General features: G+C 49.1%; 1 protein-coding gene across 1 annotated transcript in view; it reads right to left on the reverse strand.

The window, feature by feature from the left end:
• The window catches only part of LOC146839177 (CD5 antigen-like), a 560873-nt gene extending 539712 nt beyond the window's left edge, over nt 1-21161 (reverse strand). The window contains exon 1 of the mRNA XM_085603204.1: nt 21027-21161. The gene's annotated coding sequence lies outside the window, so the exon portion shown is untranslated. The remainder of the gene's footprint in view (nt 1-21026) is intronic.
• Nucleotides 21162-23168: the final 2007 nt, after the last annotated feature.

Here is a 23168-nt window from a genome sequence, read left to right on the forward strand (position 1 = left end):
AGACCTTGGTGGTCTGCACCGATGTCCTTTCTCTTGTTGGGTCCAATCTGGAGTCAAGACACCCGTCAACTCACCTGAAGTACCCGACATCTGTCGGCATTGGTCTATCGTGCTCTTGGTCACTGGTAGGTGACCCAGACTCTGTCCCCTCTGCTTTCAGGTTCCTTTCATCCTAGATCCGAGCTTGGGTCTATCTGGACACTTCTCCTCTTCATGGCAGCAGCACTTCCTGAGCAGCTTCCATTGAAAACAGCGACGCCACCTGACACCATTTGACACCAATGCACCCGACTTCCCTGGGTGAGGTAACTTGAGTACTCCAGTGCTCCCGTGGGTGTTAGTCCTAGACACCTCTAAGTCCAAAAGGGTTCACTCGTTATTATCCTCTAATTGTTCTTAAACTCTAAATTTCCAATCACGACTTTCCCCGTCGAAGTAAACAGCATTTCGCGGCAGTGTTCTCACACTGCACACGTCCCCCATGGGTCCCCTGTGTCACTACCTTGGGTGGTTAATTGTGGTCCAAGCACTTCTACAGGCTCTAGACCTTGTATCTAGTTCAGTTGTGGTTCTTATACCACTTTATTGGTATATGGTTTGGTACGCCCCTAGGGCCCAAACGTGTATTTGTGCTATTACTGTTGAATATTGACTTGTAACTTAAGTACTTCGAACTCCAGTCTCATAAAGAGACTAGAGGGGTGTGTTTTATCTTAAATAACTATATTTTAAATATATACCTGGTGTGGTTGTCCTTTCATTTGAGTCTACAGCGGCTGGCGAGTTACTAGGTGGACGGCGTCTCCGTAGTCACGGAACAGATACTAAAATTTAGTGTGTACTCCCCCCGGCCCTGTATGCAGCACAGCCCAGGAGGGTGTGCTTTTTAGCTACGGTACCACACTTTTTTAGGGTGCTGTACGCGTGCCCACCACTTAATCTCTTATAGACGTTGGGCACCACCAAAGAGGTGTAGGTAGCCACAATAATTCCCCGGTCCTGATGAATTGCCATTTATTATATGCAAAGGTGTGCTTTTTAGCTACGGTACCACACTTTTTTAGGGTGCTGTACGCGTGCCCACCACTTAATCTCTTATAGACGTTGGGCACCACCAAAGAGGTGTAGGTAGCCGCAATAATTCCCCGGTCCTGATGAATTGCCATTTATTATATGCAAAGGCAAGAAACATGTTGACCTATTGATCACGTTAGCACATACACTCACATAACTACTGGTGTTATATGTGCGGATCATAAATTTTTTAACCAGGATGGTGACCACACTGTATTAAAATTATTTAGTGGATCACCCACCCCTGTTTTAATCTCTTCACTTTAACCTCATATGCACCTACACTCACTTATGTCTTAAAATTGTTTCCCCCCACACACACATAACTCACCGGCGTTGGAATAAAAGATCTCCTCTGGGAAGGCCCTATTAGGTGCCTGATCGGGCATTGCACCCCCCGGCCCGATAAGGAGCAAAGACCCGGCGATGAAGCAAGACACCCGCTTGTTGGGTGTGTGAGGGTCTTCTTTTCCAAATAAGGAGTTACTTTCACTCCTGCTTTTCACTTCAGTTCCCTGTTACCACCTTGGTACCCCTTAGTTATTCTTTCACACCTTGCATTCAATCCAGGAACTGCATACCTTCGGTTTTCACTTATTCATGGGCATGTATGCTGGACCTTGATAACAATATAATTCATTGTTATTACTTTAAGCCCTCTCTTCCCTCCATTTGTTTGATACTTTCATTTGGTCATTCAAGAGAGTATAGACTGGTAGAACAAGCTGCTTTACATTCCTTCAAGACTTAGCCTGAAGGCTGCTCTCCATAGCTACCACTAGGCTAGCTTTCAATAAAGGTTGTCTTTAACCTATCACCATAAGGGGTTGTTTGGACTGATACAAGGTGCCCACTGGAACTAGTGGACAGCATGTACCAGGCCACCTTCTCACAATGTGTCAGATATACAGTTCTTCAGCCACACGTCTGAAAGAACATTTGTCATCTTGATATTAATCAGCATTAAACATTCAATGAAGGAACTTCTGCACCGCTCTTCGATTATACAAAAAGTAACCTTAGGTGCTCCGATCGTCAGTTTTCCTGCTTGGAGGACCCATTCTATTATGAAGTGTGGGGGTAGATCTTCTGATATTGTTATTGCTTGTACAAAGTTCTTGAAGAAGCATTCTACTTTTATGTCCCCACTTTTCTGAAAAGCCATCATCCACATGTTTTTATGACCGGATCTCCCCTCCGCTTCTTCCACCCTGGTGTGCAGTGATGGGAGTCTCTTGAGTCCCTATGCTTATCAATCTCTTTACTTAAAATCATGGGAATTATGAAGAATTTAAGTAGGTGATCCTGTTAAGGTGAATGTTTTTCAAACTCTCTTTTGGCATGGTGTTCAAGGTTTGAAAAGGAGGTGGCCCCATTAAAGTCTTTTGAGGCATTTTAGAATTTAAGTTGATGAATGACAGTAAAAAGAGGGTAGCGTCCGCCAAATGTGGTTAACTTGACAGATATTGTATGTGGCTAGCATGTGGTCAAATATTATGTCCATTATCACTTGATTGATGGTAGAACTTTGAGTCCACATTTAACTGTTTGGATTTCTTCAAGTCCGCAAACTCTATTGCACACTGTCACAAAGACTGGACGATGTCATTAGTGATGTCATCAATTGTGCAATCTGACATATCATCAATGATATCATTTAACATGTCATGAGTGATGTAATGTGTGAGGTCACAAGTAGTGGCTGATGGGGGTGCAGTTATAGTTTGTTCACTTAACTATAACTGGCGAATAGCAGTGTTTTTTTGTCTCCAAATCTTATTCAAACACCTAACTATAACATCACTTTAACCTTTGTTTTTTGCAGAAAATTTCTGTTTTTAATATATGTTAAGATCTTATACCATTCCTAAGTATAACGTCACTTTTTCAGAGCATTTCTGTGTTTTTAATCATATTTAAAGTTTAACATTCACACAAGCCCCTGGGGGAACTTGTGCTCATTCCCCTCCAGGCTCCCAATCACCTGCTGTGCACAGCATTTTGCCAGGTGTCACAGTAGTTTGGACACAGGTCCCGTCCTCTAGCCAGGCTCTGTGCACATACAATGTAAAAAGAATTTCTCTTGGGCGTCAAACTGCTTTACATTCAACCATACACAATCCCTACAAACACTCAACTTACTGAATGTATTTAGAATTTAGGGCCCATATATCAATTATAAACACTTGGACAAAAACTAATTCAAATATCACAAAATGTATTTTATTTCACAAATTCATAAAATTTCAAAACCAAATTTAGACCAGTTAAAAATATGTATCAACAAATTCATACATGAGACAAACATAACACTTAAAAATACGAGAGATAAGAAACAAGTGAAACATTAAAAAAAATCATGGCTTGTTTAGTTCGATTGAATCAAATCTGTTGGAGTCTATCAGAATTCAGATGATTAGACTCAAATGTTCCTCGAATACACTTATACAAAAGAGGACGTCAACGTGTTTCGGTGGACTCAATCTATTTGTAAACCACCTTCTTCAGGACATTAATTATTATTGTCTCTCCTAACTTTGGCACAATGTCATATATGCCTTTTATTATGTTGAGGGTTTATGTTTTATGATGAATACGTCTCATCAAGAAGGAATCGCAATTTTCAATCCTTATTCATAATTAAAAGTAGTAGTATGTCCTCTCTAATACTAATCGTGTATGATGAACCACAACAATAGTTTGGTGTGGGATCACTGCGGGTTAAAATCTTTTCCCAATAATAGGACGGTACAGGGATCCTCTACTTATGGTGGGCTTCCTGCAGGAGGATAAATATAGTCCTCTAAACTTACTTGGGCGATGGGTGATGTCTTCCTTGATCTTTCCCCAGTAGTGCTTCCCTACGGTACTTGAAAGATAGGCAGATCCTCTAATTGTACACATTTTCTGAATTGTCCCACAAAAAGTAAAGTGGTCCTCAGATTCTTTTAAGAAAGAGGGGCGATGTCTCCCTCGTTCACCGGGGCAAAATTCCTCTGTATTTTATATATGGCTCTTACATTAAAGTAATCCGCAGCGTGGTTCACTGTGCGATTCCACTCCACAATAGGAAGACCCCTGTTGATTGCCAATCCATAACAGGCAGCCAACCCCACAGACTTTGGCTTTGGGCAGTGATGGTTGACTGCAGGGTTCTTGTTATGTCCCACCCTATATTGGTGGCCAAACACTGCTGTGCAATGCTGGCATGTTTGCCAGGCTGCAGGATCAGACCCCAGGCCTGGCTCTGCACTCCACCCTCTAGATTTTTTGGCCTCTGGCAGGAGGGCTGACAACAGGGCCAGGCCTACAGCAACACAGGTTGGTTGTAGGGCCCGGTATCTGCCCAGAGCCTGTCCCACAACCCATGGGCAGGCAACCACTACTACACACAGTCACAATTTCAATGCAGTATATGTTGACTGTTTTACCTGACCAGCAGCCAGGCCCAGTGACCTACCCTGTGCAGGTAGCCAACCCACCCTACACACAGACTTTGGCCATCTGGAGAGGGAATTAGGTGCAGGGATAGTCTGTACTTCCAACCAATGGGTAATAGCAGCTGCAACAGGAAACATGCATTGAAGATCCCGAAATGGATGCACTTTTTTTGGAAGTTGTCAAACAGCACCAAAGCGATAAAGAAAAGCACAAAATATAACTGTAACCATTCCATCATTGCACCTCTGGCAGAGGATGTACAGGGGCAAGCTACTGTCCCTATTTTCTTATGCTGACGACACGCAGATAATCTTCTACCTCACTTCATCTAAGGGATCTGATTCATCTGCTCTCCAGGTTGGTCTGAGAAAATCGCATCCTGGATGCAAATAACCGTACTCAGACTAAATGGAGACAAAACTGAATGTATGGTCCTAGGAAAAGAGCAAGATATTTGGGGATCTCAACACTGGCCACCGAAATGGGCAGCCTACCTCAGCCGGTACATCAAGATCGCAACCTGGGGTTCATCATTGACATCCACCTGTCAATGAAGCTACAAATCACTAAGGTGCCCTCTATCTGCTTTACCGTTCTGAAATGGTGAAGGAAAATTCTGTGGATGATGCCCCTCTCTGTTCAACGAACTGTAGCTTATGCCCTGATTGCATCCAGGCTTGACTACGGCAATGTTCTATACTTAGGCTGAAACAAAACTATAGTGCAAAGGCTGCAGGTGGAGCAAAACTCAGCTGCCAGGCTGCTTTTCGGGTCCCATGGACTGTGTCAGCCACCGATTCTCTTGACAATCTTTACTGGCTTAAAGTGGAGAATCGTGTTAAATTTAAAGCCTTAAGCTTTATGTTTAAAATTAAATCTGGAACAGCCCAACAATACTTGCAATCTTTAATCCAACTGTACACACCTCCACGTCCTCTATGTTCTGCTGGACAGTCCAAATTTGTTATTCCCAGAATCAAATTTAGTCAGATGGGTGGCAGGTCCTTATCCTTTCTGGGACCCTCCCTTTGGAATTCTCTTCCTATCTCAATATGGGAGGAAACTGTTCTTGGAAGTTTCCGTAGAAGAGTGAAGAAATGGCTATTTAATCAGTAATTCACTCTTTTTTTTTTCCTACCTGGCCGGTGCCGGAAGACCCCTCACGGTAGCTGTGCACCTTACAAATTTAAATAACATAACATGTATGAAATTAATGAATGAATGAATGTAATGACATTTATAAAGCGTGATGGCTACCCTGAGGCCTCCCAGCACTACGGACAAAACAGCAGAGGAACAAGCAGGTAGGGGTTAGATACAGTTCCTAAAGAGCCATGTTTTTAAAAGCTTTCAGAAGGCCTTCAGGTTGGGCTCATTTCGAAAGTGGAGTGGAAGAGCGTTCCAAAAGATTTCAACGTTGTAGGCAAAGGACCGTCTGCCACATCTGACTCTCCTTATTCTGGGGGGTTAACGAGAGAAAGGTGGCCGTTGAGCGGAGGTTTCTCCTAGGTTGGTAGATTGGTAGAGTGATCAGGGATTGGATAACAGCTGGGCCGTAAGCCTTTGTGGGCCAAACTCAAGACTTTAAACTGAATCCTTTCCCTAATAGCCAGCCAATGGAGGGACTCTAGGGCTGGTTTTGCAGACTGACTGCGAGGGATCTGAGAAGCAGGTGGAGCCTAGTTTTCAAAAATATATAGGTTTGCTAGGTTTCCCTAGGTGCCGGCAGAGCTATGGTTCAAAAACTACAGCTAGGCACTTTGCCAAAAAAGGGTCATTTTTCACAGCGAAATTGAGGTGTGTCCACGTTGCGTTTTGCGCCGTTTCCTGTCAAGGGCACTAGGCCGACCCACACAAGTGAGGTACCATTTTTCTCGGAAGACTTTGGGGAACAGAGGGTGGGTGGAAATTTGGCAATCCAAATAGATTCCAGAACTTTCCACCACAGAAATATGGGGGAAATGTGTTTTTTTGGCAATTTTTTAGGTTTGCAAGGGATTCTGGGTAACAGAACCTGGTGGGAGGCAGTCAAGTTTTCAAAAATGTATAGAATTGCTAGGTTTTCCTAGGTGCCGGCAGAGCTAGGATTAAAAAACTACAGCTAGGCGCTTTGCTAAAAAAGGGTAAATTTGCATTGTGAAAATGTGGTGTGTTCACGTTGGGTTTTGAGCCATTTCCTGTCGTAGGCACTATGCCTACCCCTGCAAGTGAGGTACCATTTTTATCGGGAGACTTAGGGTAATTCAGATTTGTAAAGGAACTGTTATTACCTATTGACTTTCGATGCATTTCTGCCTTCCAAATGAAAGACATTGTGTAAATAAGAAGTCATTCTAAAAAATGACTGATAATTCTCATGCTAGTATGAGTATTCCCAATTTTGGAAATGTGCAAATATCTACTGTTTCTAAACTCTATATTTTGTTCCTATTTCAGAAATACATAGGTGTCTTTCATACCGATTTTTCCATGTACACATTTTTACAGAATAATTACTATATACCCGGTACATAACAAAAAACCATTGCAAGTTGCTGCTCAGTTTTTGGCTCTGGGTTCGTCGGGTTCTTGGTGAACCTACAAGTCCTATATATCCCCACAACCAGTAATGTCCAGCGGATGTAACGGTATATTGCTTTCAAAGAGCTGTCATAATTAGAAGAAGTTACAGGTGAAAACGTTGACACAAAAGGCTTTTTTATTCAAATTGTTTTCAATTTATCCTATATTTAACTGTTAGTTTCTATAAAAAAACCTTGATGAATCTACACAAATGACCCCTTTCTGAATTCAGAATTTTATCTACTTTTCTAAAATGTATAGCTTTCCAGAATCCATTATTGCTTTTGTACCTATTTCTACCATTAGCTGGAAGGAGGTCGAAGGCACAAAAAAATAGCAAAAATAGGCTATGTCCCAGAAAAATGCCAAGACTGTGTAAAAAATGTTGGGTTTCTGACAAAAGTCTGGTATTCCCTAAAAGCTGAGAAAATGGTGATTTCAGCCCCACAAACCCTTTATTGATAACTGTTGGACCCGGCCTCGTAGAATGGCCCTCCGTGCCCCCGCACCACCGAAACCTGGTACCTGCAGCCCAAGCCCACGGCCCAGCCGACCCTTCCCACCAGGACACCCGCACCAACCCCGGACATCCCCGTCCATGGCCTCTTTCCTTTCGGCCACCCCGGGCCCGCGTGCCCACTCCCTGCAACAAGATGGCCGCCCGGCCCCAGCGCGACCCGGGCCTCGAGGCGCCACTCCGGCTGGAGGACATCACACTTCCAGGGGGTGAGAGAGGGAGGAGCAGTTTCTATCGCACCTCTGAACTCCCCTGGGACGATGGGTTTCGATCGGCCCTCCGGCCTCCCTGCGGGCTGGCTCCGTGCCTGCTGGGTGTCTGGGACTCCTCCCGACCCGGCCCTGAAAGGATCAAAAGACAATAGCAGGAAACCCCGACAAGCGGCCTCCAGGTGACAAGACCCCTGCCTGCACAGACTCCGGACATCAAAGAGGGGTCGACCTATAACAAGGGGTGCTCTGAGACTGTCCGGCAGATTCGACGCTGGAACAACGAGAGCCCGCCGACGTGTGCGTGGCTCCTGGAACTGAACCAACCTGAGCCCTGCTGAGTGACTCGCGGCTCCCTGAAGATCGTAAGACCTCCGAACTTGTACCTGAGCCCTGCTGAGTGACTCGCGGCTCCCTGAAGATCGTAAGACCTCCGAACTTGTACCTGAGCCTGCTGAGTGACTCGCGGCTCCTGGAAGATCGTAAAACCTCCGAACCTGCACCGGAGCCCGCTGAGTGACTCGCGGCTCCCCCAGACTCTCACGGTCCCGCCGGACCCCGACTCCGACCACGTATCCCCCAGCTCGAGGATTGTGAGCTGTGCGCCGGATACGTCCCCACTTGGAACCATCACCAAAGACTGTCCCGCTTCCCCCTACCTTTCCGAGACTCTTGAGCCCGTGCTCACCTTGTACATATTTGCAGTGATACCTATTTGATAAAGCTTGTTTTCTGAGAATACCCAGTGTGGTCACTCTGTGTCGTGTGGTGCCAGCAGTACGATCCTAGTTGCGAGACTCCTCCCCCTGGGGAATCTCCCGCCAGTGCCCGGCTACGATACTACACGGGTGGGACTCAGGGTAGTCAGGACCCCCTTCCGGGCTCCTCTGAAGTCGCCGTCTAACATTGGTGGCAAGCGACGGGATTCGGGCCCATCACCTAGAGATCGTACAGTGAACAACGGACGCACGACCAACAAAGATGGCAGAAGGAAGCGCCACGAGCTCCGCAGAAACCAACGCCAACAGGGTGTTCCAGGTGGAGCATCTAGAAGAATATACACACAAAGAGCTAAAGCAATTTTGCAAAGAACTTAAAATCGCTACCACTGGCCTCAACACTAAAGAAGACTTGCAGAAAGCACTGAAAACTTGGGTGGAGACCGGGGCATCCCGCCCGGAAGGCACGGGGGAGCGCCCCGACGAAGCCGAACCCCCCCCAAGTGAAAGCAGCAGCAATCAGGTGCGAGGCATCGTACCAGACGGGGGCCTATCCCCGGAAGAACTCGCGGACAGAGAGAGAAACCGCAGCCATAAACTCGAGTTAGCCAAACTCAAAATCGAGGGCGAATTGAAGTTAGCAGAGAAAAAGCTAGCGGTAGAGCAAATGCGCGTACAAGGCGAACTGGAAGAAAAGAAGCTCCAACGGGAGCACGAAGGAAGGAAGCTCCAACTGGAGCACGAACGCAGCTTAAAGGAACTCGAGCTCAAGGCCCGAAACGAGGACGGGAGGCCCTCGGGAAACCGAGAGACGGCCCCCCCAGCGGAACAGAAGGTCCACATCCCCAAGGATGTGGTCAAGGAATATTATAAAAACGATGACATTCAGCAATGGTTTCGGGCCTACGAGGTCGCCATGACCTCCCATCGGATCCCACAGAAGGACTGGGGGGCGGGGTTGTGGGGGCGGTTTCTGAGCGAAGGAAGGGACACCCTGCTCGACCTACCCCCCTCCCTGCAGAACTCCTACAGCCACATGAAAGAGGCTCTCCTCACAAGATACGGCCTCACCCCAGAAATGTACCGCCAACGGTTCTGGGACTGCAGGAAGATCCCGGGCACCACCTGGGTGGAGTATGTAAACTTTTTTAGTCGGGCCTTCGATGGGTGGGTCAAGGGCAGCAAAGTCACCACCCTTGCCGAACTCACGGACCTCATGTTATGGGAACATCTGGCTGCGAACTGCTTCATAGAGCTACGTCAACATCTGCTGGATAGCAAGCTCACAGATCCCCGGAAACTGGCTGTGGAGGCCGACCGCTGGACCAACACCCGGGTCTCCCGGGGCATGGTAGGAGAGTACCCCCGAACCAGTCAGGGACCACCCCGCCAGAGAGGGGGAGGGAACCAGGGAGGGCCGAGAGAGTCCCAGCCTAGCCCCCCGAAGACACCACCTCCACCTTTCCCGGCGCCCCCCCCACCAGTGACCGGGCCCCCTGGGAGACGGGGACACCGGGTGACCAGCACATGCTTCCGTTGCCAGAAACCCGGGCACTACGCCAATGACCCAGAGTGTCCCATGGCCACCCCATTCCCCCTGCGAGACAGATAGCCAACGTAGCCCTGGGGGAGGAGGTTGAGGAAGCCGAGGAGTGGGAACCCGCAGCGATGGCCCTAGTATCCCTGGGAGATAGGGAAATGATCCCCGGCAGCCTCCTACCCTCCAACACCCAGAAATATGGGCAACTCGTCAAGATCAATGGCCACCAGGTAGAGGCCCTGCGGGACACCGGGGCCAGTATCACCGGTGTCCTCAGGCACCTAGTCCCCGAGGAGCAGATCCTCCCCAATGTCTTTTGCCCCGTAATCTCCGCAGACAATAGGGAGAGTATGTGTCAGGTAGCCCTGGTGCCATTTGAGTGGGGAGGGGTGATAGGTAAACTCAAGGTGGCCGTAAGAACCTCCCAGCCGGTCGACTGCCTCCTAGGGAACGACCTGGAGAGTTCTCCCTGGAAGCACGTAGAGCGCAAGGCCCACCTAGGAATGATGGGGCTCCCCGAGTGGGTGTGTGCCACCACCCGATCGATGACAGCCCGACTCACTCCCCGGAGAGAAGTCGAGAGCACCCCGGTCAAAGTAACCAGTACCGTCCCCGCCGAGGGACCTCCCGTTCCCCCATCAGAAGGGTCCGTCGCCAGCGACGAACCCGCACCATCCGACCCCGCCCCGGTCCCCGAGTTGGGGGATCTACCCGAGTTGGCCCATTGGCGCCACGAGGGCGGGCCCACCCGGGAAGAGTTTTGCCGGGAGCAAGCCACTTGTCCTTCCCTGGTCGGGCTGCGGCGCCAGGCCGAGGGCCAAGCCGCAGGTGACCAGACCGGAACGCACCGAATCTATTGGGAGAATAACATCCTGTATAGTGAGCAGAAGTCGGTGGAGCTGGGATCCGGACGGGTACTGGTGGTACCCCTCCGCTTCCGAGATTTCCTCCTGGGCTTAGCCCACGACGTCCCCCTCGCCGGCCACCTGGGTCAGGACAAGACCTACAGCCGTCTCGTGACCCATTTTTATTGGCCTAAGATGAAAGCAGCGGTAGAGGCACACTGCAAGTCCTGCCCCACGTGCCAGGCCAGTGGGAAGAGTGGGGGGAAGCGCAAGGCTCCCCTCCAACCCTTCCCGGTCGTCAGTACCCCCTTCGAACGAGTCGGAATCGACATCGTGGGGCCACTGGACCCCCCCACTTCCCAAGGTCACCGTTTCATCTTGGTCCTAGTAGACCACGCCACCCGCTATCCGGAGGCTATTCCCCTACGCACCATTACGGCCCCCGTGGTGGGCCGGGCCCTGATGGGGATCTTTTCCAGGGTGGGTTTCCCCCGCGAGGTCGTGAGCGATCGCGGAACTAATTTTATATCAAGGTATATGACGTCCCTGTGGCAACAATGTGGGGTGTCCTATAAGTTCACCACCCCGTACCATCCCCAAGGGAACGGCCTAGTAGAGAGGTTTAATAGGACTTTGAAAGGGATGATCGCTGGCCTAGAAGAGCCCCTCCGGCGTAAGTGGGACGTCCTGCTCCCCTGCCTCTTGTTCGCTTACCGGGAGGTCCCCCAGAAGTCCTTAGGGTTCAGCCCGTTTGAATTACTCTATGGACACCCCGTCCGAGGTCCCCTCAGTTTGGGTAAGGAAGGGTGGGAGGCAGCACCCCAGACCACCCCCCGAGATGTGTTCCAATATGTTCTGGCCCTCCGGAACCAGACCAGGAGGTTCCGAGAACTGGCCGAGGCCAACCTGGAGGCGAGTCAAGAAGAAATGAAGCGCTGGTACGACCAGAATGCTACTCTGGTCGAGTTCCAGCCGGGCCAGCAGGTGTGGGTCATGGCCCCCGTGAAGCCTGGCGCCCTCCAGGACCGATGGACTGGGCCCTACAAAGTGGTTGAGAGGAAGAGTCAGGTCACCTACTTGGTGGACGTCCAGTCGCCTCGGGATCCCCTCCGGGTCCTGCACGTGAACCGCCTCAAGCCTCACTTCGTGCGGACGGAACTGAGCCTCCTGCTGGCCACCGATGACGGGGCCGAAGATGAGTCGGATCCCCTCCCGGACCTCCTGTGTGTCAAGGAGCAGGATGGCTCCTTGGAGGGAGTGAACCTCTCCCCAGCCCTCACTGCCCAGCAACAAGCGGACTGCCGCCAGCTCCTAAGACCATTTTCCGACCTCTTCTCCCTGACCCCCCGGGTCACCAACTGGTGTGTTCACGATGTGGACACCGGGGACAGCCCGCCGGTGAGACACCGAGCCTACCGGGTTCCTGACCGGGTCCGGTCCTGCATTCAAGCGGAAGTCTCGAAGATGTTGACCTTGGGGGTGATCGAGCCCTCTGACAGTCCCTGGGCCAGCCCCGTGGTCCTGGTTCCGAAGGCAGCGGCCCCCGGTGTCGCCCCCGAGCTCCGGTTCTGCGTGGATTACCGGGGGCTCAATGACATTACCCGAGCCGATGCCCACCCCATTCCACGAGCCGACGAACTTATTGACCGACTAGGGGCCGCCCGATTCCTCAGCACTTTCGACCTCACCTGCGGATACTGGCAGATTGCGCTCACCGAAGGGGCCAAGGAGCGGTCTGCTTTCTCCACCCCCGATGGGCACTACCGCTTCCGCGTGATGCCCTTCGGGATGAAAAATGCCCCGGCCACCTTCCAGAGACTGGTGAATAGGGTCCTGGCCGGACTAGAACAGTTCAGCGCGGCCTATCTGGACGACATCGCTGTCTTCAGTTCAGAGTGGAGTGAGCACCTCCAGCACCTCCGGAGGGTGCTAACCGCCCTGCGCCAGGCAGGCCTCACAGTAAAAGCCAGCAAGTGCCAGATCGGGCAAGGATCCGTAGTCTACCTGGGGCACCAAGTCGGGAGTGGCCAGGTCGCCCCTCTACAGCTAAAGATCGACGCCATCCTGGCATGGGAACCACCCATCACCCAAACGGAGGTCCGAGCCTTTCTGGGACTCACGGGCTACTACCGCCGCTTCATTCGGGGGTATGGCAGCCTTGTCGGCCCTCTCACTGAACTCACGTCTAAAAAACAGCCAAAGAAGGTGCAGTGGACGGCTGCCTGCCAGGAAGCTTTCGATGCTCTAAAAAAGGCCATGTGCACTGCCCCCGTCCTCCAGGCTCCCGACTACACCAAGGAGTTCATAGTCCAGACCGATGCCTCCGAGCATGGCATTGGGGCCGTCCTGTCCCAAGTGAATGATCAAGGCCTAGACCAGCCCGTCGCCTTCCTCAGTCGGCGGCTGCTACCCCGAGAACAGAGGTGGAGCACCATAGAGCGCGAAGCCTTTGCCGTGGTCTGGGCACTCAAAAAACTACGACCCTACTTGTTCGGCACTCATTTCAGAGTACAAACGGACCATCGGCCCTTGCGATGGCTCATGCAGATGCGAGGAGAAAACCCCAAGCTACTGCGGTGGTCAATCTCCCTCCAGGGAATGGACTTCACCGTAGAACACCGCCCTGGTACGGACCACGCCAACGCTGACGGCCTCTCCCGGTTCTTCCGCTTCAGCGAAGAGAACCCCCCAAGGTGATGGACAGTTCTCTCCGGCTCTCAGCTGGGGGGGACGCGTGTTGGACCCGGCCTCGTAGAATGGCCCTCCGTGCCCCCGCACCACCGAAACCTGGTACCTGCAGCCCAAGCCCACGGCCCAGCCGACCCTTCCCACCAGGACACCCGCACCAACCCCGGACATCCCCGTCCATGGCCTCTTTCCTTTCGGCCACCCCGGGCCCGCGTGCCCACTCCCTGCAACAAGATGGCCGCCCGGCCCCAGCGCGACCCGGGCCTCGAGGCGCCACTCCGGCTGGAGGACATCACGCTTCCAGGGGGTGAGAGAGGGAGGAGCAGTTTCTATCGCACCTCTGAACTCCCCTGGGACGATGGGTTTCGATCGGCCCTCCGGCCTCCCTGCGGGCTGGCTCCGTGCCTGCTGGGTGTCTGGGACTCCTCCCGACCCTGCCCTGAAAGGATCAAAAGACAATAGCAGGAAACCCCGACAAGCGGCCCCCAGGTGACAAGACCCCTGCCTGCACAGACTCCGGACATCAAAGAGGGGTCGACCTATAACAAGGGGTGCTCTGAGACTGTCCGGCAGATTCGACGCTGGAACAACGAGAGCCCGCCGATGTGTGCGTGGCTCCTGGAACTGAACCAACCTGAGCCCTGCTGAGTGACTCGCGGCTCCCTGAAGATCGTAAGACCTCCGAACTTGTACCTGAGCCCTGCTGAGTGACTCGCGGCTCCCTGAAGATCGTAAGACCTCCGAACTTGTACCTGAGCCTGCTGAGTGACTCGCGGCTCCTGGAAGATCGTAAAACCTCCGAACCTGCACCGGAGCCCGCTGAGTGACTCGCGGCTCCCCCAGACTCTCACGGTCCCGCCGGACCCCGACTCCGACCACGTATCCCCCAGCTCGAGGATTGTGAGCTGTGCGCCGGATACGTCCCCACTTGGAACCATCACCAAAGACTGTCCCGCTACCCCCTACCTTTCCGAGACTCTTGAGCCCGTGCTCACCTTGTACATATTTGCAGTGATACCTATTTGATAAAGCTTGTTTTCTGAGAATACCCAGTGTGGTCACTCTGTGTCGTGTGGTGCCAGCAGTACGATCCTAGTTGCGAGACTCCTCCCCCTGGGGAATCTCCCGCCAGTGCCCGGCTACGATACTACACGGGTGGGACTCAGGGTAGTCAGGACCCCCTTCCGGGCTCCTCTGAAGTCGCCGTCTAACAATAACACTTGCAGGGAAAAACCCAGAAGCTTTCATTTGCAGCCATTTTCCCCCAAAAAACTACATTTTGCTGTATTTTGGCTCATTTCTGTGACCCCTCCAGGGGAATCCACAAACCCGGAGTACCTTCAGAAGCCCCATGATGTTGGAAGAAAAGGACGCAAATTTGGCGTGGATACCTTATGTGGTCAAGAATTTACAGGGGCCTCAGCGCGCACTACCCCAAATAGCCAAAAAAGGGCGTAGCAAAGGAGGGGGAAAAGGCCTGGCAGCGAAGGGGTTAAACTGAATCGGCAGCCAATGGAGGGTCTCTAGGGCTGGTTTTGCAGACTGCCTGCGAGGGATCTGAGAAGCAGGCGGGTAGCGCAATTTTGGATAATCTGGAGCTTATTGATGGTATATTGTGGAGCTCCCAGGTAGAGGACGTTCCCATAGTCCAGGCGGGAGAGGATAAGGGCCTGGACCATGATCCTTCTAGCTTGGAAAGGGAGGGGGGAAGGATCTTGTGAAGCATCCTAAATAAGCCAAAACAGGTGGCTGAGAGTTTGGCTGCTTGGTGATTAAAGGTGAGGGAGCGGTAGAGCCATATGCCAAGACTCTTAATCTGGTCTTTCGGGACTGGAGCAGGCCCAAGGCAGTTAGGCCAAAGCAAAGAGTTAAATGAGGGGGGTTGCCCAGGAGCATGAGCTCCGTCTTGTCCCCATTGAGTTTAAGGCATGAGAGTTACATCCATTTGGCAACCTCCTCTAGGCAAAAGCCTTGGGTGCTAGATGACCTCTGTGCTGGTTTAATGCCACCACAAGCTGTGTGTCATCTGCATAGGTGATGATTTTTATGCCAAATGGATGGACAATCTCCGCCAGGGGTCTCATGTACACATTAAACAGGGAGGAGCCCTGAGGAACCCCACAGTTGAGAGGCAGCTGATTGGAAACAACATCTCCTTCAAAGACCTTGAAGGAGCGCTCACTCAGTAAGGACTGCAAGCAGGTTAATGTGACGCCGGATACTCCCAGGTTTTTAAGTCTGAGGATCAGAATGTTATGATTGACAGTGTTGAAAGCGGCACTGAGGTCAAGGGGGGTAATTGCTGCAGTTCCCCCTTGATCCAAGATCCTCCTTGCCTCCTCAGTTGCTGCGAGGAGGGCGGTCTCAGTCCCAAATCCAGGACGAAAACCAGTCTGGGATGGATGGAGTAAATTATTTGGTTCCAGAAAATCCACCATGGTAGTGTTTATGTCTTTTTCAAGAGTCTTGCTCACCCAGGGAAGGAGAGAAATGGGCGATAGTTGGCCAAATCAGCTTGATTGAGATTAGGTTTCTTTGAAAGAGCTTTGACCATAGCGCATTTCCAGGCCGAAAGAACTGTACCAGAAGAGATGGAGGAATTCACAAGGTCGAGGATAACAGGACAAATGATATCAGTGGCTAATGTGAGAATCTGAGGAGGGGCAGAATCTGTTGGAGACCCGTATTTAAGTTTAGTCATAATTGGGCCCAACAAAACTGAATCTAGAGGGAGAAATTGCTCTAGTAAAAAGTGGGTTCCATGTTGTGATTCTGGCATAGCTGACATAATATGATGATTCTGTAAGGTCGGAAAGGACAGATAGATGTTATGAATTTTCTGTAGAAAGAATTCTGCCAGGTTATTTCAGCGTGTGAGAGCGCTATCAGACGAAGGCTGGTTCAAAGGCAGTTTGGTGAGGGTCTTAGCAATACGAAATATTTCTTTGGGGGAGTTTGTGGATAAATTAATCTTATCTTCATAAAAAGCTGCTTGGGCAGCTTTGATTTCAAGTTTCTAGGATCTGATTGCCTCCCTATATTCTAATTTGCTATGGTCAGAATAATCCCGTTCCATCTTCTTTCAAGCCTTCTGCAAGATTGTTTTAATTCTCTTAACTTGGGTGAGAACCAAGGGGTGGTATTCTGCCCGCTGATTCTGTGGGTAGCTTTCTTGGGAAGTACAGCATCCAGTGAACCTCGGATCCAAAGATTAAAGTTTTTGATGGCCCGGTTAAGATTTGGATCGCTGACTGGTCTAGTAGCTTCCAAGACGTGTTTCCACTGATCAGTAGGAAGTCTAGACCAGTTCTGTTCCTGCACCGAGATTGTATTGGGGGAAGAGAGGGTCCAGGCATTGCCCAGGTTAAGGGGATTAGAAAGATATCACACCAAGGGAGTGGGACAGGAGTTCCTACACTAAGTATATTACAGCTGCTAAAAACAGTGTCTAGTAGATGACCCCTGTACTGAGTGGGTTTCAATACTCTCTCGTTAAGCTGGAGTGCCAGGAGGTTCCCAATCAACTCGTTAGCCATATTGTCAGGTGGGTCATCTAGATGGAAATTAAGGTCACCGAGCACAGTAAAGTTAGATGGAGCAAAGGCTAAGTTAGCAATAGTAGTGGGAAGGGCATCAAGGAATTGTCTCGAGGCGCCTGGAGGGCGGTCGGTTAGAAGGCCAGATAAGGTACTGGTCGGGGAGACGTCTATAGAAAAGACAAGGCTTTCGCAGTCCGACAGAGGGTCTGCTAATATGCAGCAATTAAGTTTATTGTTAAAGACGTTAGCTATACCTCCACCTCTGCCACTCTTGCGGCACAGCATAACTGCAGCTTGCAAATCACCCCTAAAACTCATGCACTGTCCTTGTGTGATACTGGAAGACCTAAAGATGATTCTTTGCACTACGGTCCCATAACTAACTGCCAATGATTCACTCAGACCCGGCATCTAATGTGCACTGCTTTCAATAGGAGTCGCCCCATTGTTCCTGATGACTAGAATCTCGCCTCCGCCTCCAAAATTGTGAGCTATGGTAATGATATCCACCTGTGACTAGTCTTGTGAAACCCAGTCATGAGATTCTGCCCTGGGCTTGCTGCTGTCTCAAACTGCTTATACGCTGCCAATTTCTGAAGCTCTTTGTTTGTGCATTGAATTTTGAACATCTGTGAACCAGACCTCTTATTGCACGCTCTCCTGTCCAGTTTCTGCTGCTTTACCCAGAGCCCATGCCTTGATCTTGTGTTGCTTTTACAGATTTCTCTCATCTTTACCTTGATTTTGTTTAATCCTTTGTCTGCCTTTTTTTCTTCAGTCAGGTGCAGGTCCTGGGCTGCTTCTTTTCTAATTGTTCTTAGTTCAATTATTTTGTTTCTGCTATTAATTCCCTTTGCATATTTCTTTGTTTATCATAAGTCTTATATGTTCTCCCCAGTTGCCTAGATTTTTCCCTTTATTATTATTCCTTTACTCAGTGTCTCTCTTATTCCCTTAAAGTTCTAGTCTCTTGCTTGTTAGATTTCCTAGAATGCTGCTGCTTGTCCTGCCTCATTGGTTCTATGTTTTTTCCCTTGTATGCCATTATCCTCACCCTTTGCTACAGCTCTTAGATTGCTTTCTAGTGCTTGCTCTGTGTTCTCCTCTTGGGTCTGGACAGTGAGGTAATTTGTACTCACCTGTGTGAAAGTGTATTTCTTTGGACAGCTGTTGCCATCTAGTTTCCAGGATGCAATTACTGTCACACCCTGTGTCTTATGTTACATGTTGACATTCCCTGTTGCTGTGGGATGATCTTAGTTTTACCTGTGAACAACCCTAGTTGTAGCCCAGTCTCTTTTACCATTATTGGTTCAGTTCTGTTTGGTCACATTAAGGTTGCATGGCCTTCTCTTCCATGCTCCTGTGCTTTTTGTGCCTGTTCTTTCCTGGTGTATGCCCCTGCTGCTCTTCTGCCTTGGTACACTACTTGCGTAGGCAGACATTCTGTTGTGTACCCCACAAGTCTTCCCTGATGCTTGCGAAGTAATCTCGCAGAGACAACATGAGATATCGCCCCGTACCCACCTTAGCCCACTTGAGATGTCTTCACAAACCAGGATGGAGATGGTATCGGGGGAAGGAAGCTAAAGATGACGGGGATGGTGTCCAGAAGACCAGTAGAGTACCTCCCTCTGTTCGGAGTTTAACCGTAAACACCCGTTGGGAGGGAAGACAAGGGGAGACCCTGTTACAACAGGCACAGACAAACCCCCCTGTTGTTCACTTCTTACACACATGTGGAAAGCAGTAATTACCTTGTAACTGGAAACAACATATAACGAGAAGCCATCTACATAATAAAGTAATAAGCTCTCCTGCGTGGTGCAAAGGGAAACAGGCACTAGCGCTCCAGCGCGGTGCAGAACAAAGAAATAAGCGCTCCTGCGTGGTGCAATGGGAAGCAGGCAACAAGCGCTCTAACGCGGTGCGGAAAAAAATAATAAGCACTCCTGCGCGGTGCAAAAGAAAACAGAAACAAGTGCTCCAGCGTGGTCTAGTATGCACAAAAGAAAGCGCTCCAGCGCAGTGTGAGGGAAAACAAACAATAGCACTCCAATGCGGTGTAGTAAACAGTGACAAGCGCTCCTGCGCTGTTAGATTCCAAATAACCAAACCCCCAAAGTACGTGCCAAAGATACAAAACACTGTCAAGGCACTATCCAGCGCGCTCGCACTGGATGGGGAACCAAAGCCTCGGCACAGCGGTTCGCGCTAGCAGGGAGACAGGAGACATGTCACAAAGGAAACGGGGCAGCGTTCCAGCTCAGCCTTGGGATACCTGTAATCGGCGTCTGACGCAGATCCAGGCATCCGTCAAGGACAAGGGCGTGAATCCAAAGAGCTGAGCCGGCGAGAACCGCTGCAGTTATGCGGTTTACCCCGGAAGCGCTGAGTGACGTAGCGGCAGCTTTCGGTAGCAGGGAACTGGACAGCTAACCGCCTGCATCACGGGAGTGAGGAACACTAATTTCCGCATGGGTGAAGGAGCACACATACACCAGATAATCGGGGGGCAGGGCACCCACCGAACCATGACACATTCCTTGACTTTGAGTGTTGCTCTGCCTAGAGTCTCTGACCTAACCATACATTCCTCACAAATAAAATCAATAATTTAGATTGTGACCAAATACTGTTGCATTTGTATATAGAGCACAGACAGTGGTGCCATGGCATCAAAATAATGTAGCAGAGGTCCTTCATGTAACCTCCAACTTAAACAGTTACACGAGAAAAACACATTTTACAAATATCTTGTGAAATAGACCCATTTGAAGGTCTGATTCACCACAGTATCATGGTGGGTACAATCCCAGGTGGTTTTTAAGGGGGTTGACTAGGGCATCCAGCTTCACCTCTTTTCCTTGTCCTCTCAACAAAAAACTCGCTATTTTCAACTTCTCATCAGATCTTTGTTACATCCTCCCCACCACAGAGAGTAAAATACACCACAAACTGCAAGGAGTTTACAATCTATAACACAGGTGACTCCATAGAGAGTGAAATACACAAACTGCCTGGAGTTTACAATCTCTAACACAGGCGACTCCATAGAGAGTAAAATACACAAACTGCCTGGAGTTTACAATCTCTAACACAGGTAACTCCTCAGAGAGTGAAATACACAAACTGCCTGGAGTTTACCATCTCTAACACAGGCGACTCCATAGAGAGTGAAATACTCAAACTGCCTGGAGTTTACAATCTCAAACACAGGTGACTCCTCAGAGAGTGAAATACTCAAACTGCCTGGAGTTTACAATCTCAAACACAGGTGACTCCTCAGAGAGTGAAAAATACAAACTGCAAGGAGTTTACAATCTCTAACACAGGCGACTCCATAGAGAGTAAAATACACAAACTTCCTGGAGTTTACAATCTCAAACACAGGTGACTCCTCAGAGAGTGAAATACTCAAACTGCCTGCAGTTTACAATCTGTAACTGAGCTGTCTCCTCAGAGAGTGAAATACTCAAACTGCCTGGAGTTTATAGTCTCTAACACAGCCCTCTCCTAAGAGAGTAAAATACACAAACTGCCTGGAGTTTACAATCATTAAAACAGCTGCCTGCTCAGAGTGTGAAATGCACAAACTGCCTGGAGTTTACAATCTTTAGCACAGCCATCTCCTCAGACAGTGATATACACAAACTGCCTGGAGTTCACAATCTCTAACACAGGCGACTCCTTAGAGAGTGAAATACTCAAACTGTCTGGAGTTTACAGTCATTAAAACAGCTGCCTGCTCAGAGTCTGAAATACACAAACTGCCTGGAGTTTACAATCTCTAACACAGGCTACTCCTTAGAGACTGAAATACACAAAATGCCTACATTTTACAATCTCTAACAGAGCCTTCTCCGATGAGAGTGAAATAAACATCACTTACTGTCTGAAATCACAGGTACACACAGTTTACAGCTTTGTGGTTTGTACTCTGAGCCAATCCTCTTCTGCAAGGTCTTTTTCTGCAACTTTTAAATACAATGTTCATCCAGTTAGAATTGTGATGAGCAAAACCTTTCTATTCATCGACTGGTAGCTCTGAAGAAAGGGATCAGATGACTTATAGTCTTGTTGGCTATAGTTCCCACCTGCTCTCCACCCCCTCTCCACCCACCTTATACAGCCTCCTCTAGCCTTGGAAAATCACAATTACTTGTTTATTATCTGGATGTACACACATCTAAAAATGAGCACATGCAGACCATTCTAAATACACTCAAACATAACGAAGGCAAACTGAAACAACACCCATGCATATAAACAAACATAATACAAACAAAAGAAAGGTGCAAGCAGATTCACACATATGTATACATGTGCACATATTAACATAAACAAAAACACAGTCACAATACAACTAACAGAAAAAAGGCACACATACTCAAGAAAACACACACACATATACAAACACACTAATACACATAAACAGACTAGCAGAAACAAACACACACATATACATATAGTACATACACTCACTCTGTTCTCATATTGTTTATTTAGATACAAGCACAGAGTAAGGATGTATCTGATGTTCAGAATTATTCATTTACAGAGTCTCCTGTTTAGCATCGCCATCCTAATACTCATACTTCACAACAGAATGATTCATACGACTTCGATGCTCAGCCAGCTATAATTGAAGAAAGAAAGATATAGGATTATTTAGGTTTTTAGGGAGTCTAAGTGGAACATCAGATCCTGCCCCCTTTCTAACATTTAGAATAATCATCCAACATCTTCTTTTTTCACCAAAACAAATGCTGTCCTCAAAAAAATAGAAGAAGATACAGGTAATTCACCAAAAGTAGGCAACAAGATACGGGTGTTACACCAAAGGAAGAACATTTCATCATGGGCTACCCACTGAAGAATGAACACAACAGTACAGCTATCTACTGAAGAAGGAGCACCACAACACATGTTATCAACCCCACGAGGACTGCCACAGCACAGGCTATGTACTGAAAGAAGAACACTGCATCACAGCTATCCACAGAAGGAACAACACTGTAGGACATGCTATCTACTGAAGAAGTAAAACCACAGTACAGGCTATCTACTGAAGAAGGAACACCACAACACAGGTTATCCGCCCCACCACGAATGACACAGCACAGGCTATGCACTGAAAGAAGAACACTTCATCAAAGCTATCCACAGAAGGAACAACACCATAGGACATGCAATCCACTGAAGGAGGAATGCCACAGCACAGTCTATCCACTAAAGGAGAGATACCACAATACAGCACAGCTGTCTACCAAAGAAAGAACTCCACACAACAGACTGTCTATTGAAAGGAGAGCACCACAGCACAGATTATACACCAAATGATGAACACCATAACACAGCACAGGCTGCCCGCTATAAGATGAACATGGCAGCATAGACTTTCCACAGAAGGGTGAAAATAATGATACAGCCTGTCAATCAAAGGAACACCACCATAATTCTGCATATCTCCTGAAGAAAGAGCACCAGGTCACAGGCTGTTCTATGTGTCAGAAATACCATAGTGCAAACTACACACCCGAGGAAATACACCATGGCAACAACTATTTACCAACGGAAGAAGATCATGGTGCAGGCTGTCTACCAAAGGAACAACAGCACAGGTTATCAATCTCATGAGGAATGCCACAGCACATGGTATACACCAAAGGAGGAACACCACACCACAGCACAGGATGTCTACCAAAGAAGGAACAGCACAGCACAGCCTAAACACTAAAGGGAACATCTAGTCAGAGGCTATCCACCAAAGGCAAAAAGCCACGGCATAGTCACTGAAGGAGCACACGACATTACAGGCTATCCACCAAAGTCAGAACACCACGGCACAGGTAATACATTGAAGGAGCAACACCACATCATCAGCTAATTATGAAAGGAGGAACAGCACGGCACAGGTAATACATTGAAGGAGCAACACCACATCATCAGCTAATTATGAAAGGAGGAACAGCACGGCACAAGCAATACACTGAAGGAGCAACACCACATCATCAGCTAATTATGAAAGGAG

The sequence above is a fragment of the Triturus cristatus genome, chromosome 4_2 (assembly GCF_964204655.1).
Source record: "Triturus cristatus chromosome 4_2, aTriCri1.1, whole genome shotgun sequence".
Lineage (NCBI taxonomy): Eukaryota > Metazoa > Chordata > Amphibia > Caudata > Salamandridae > Triturus > Triturus cristatus.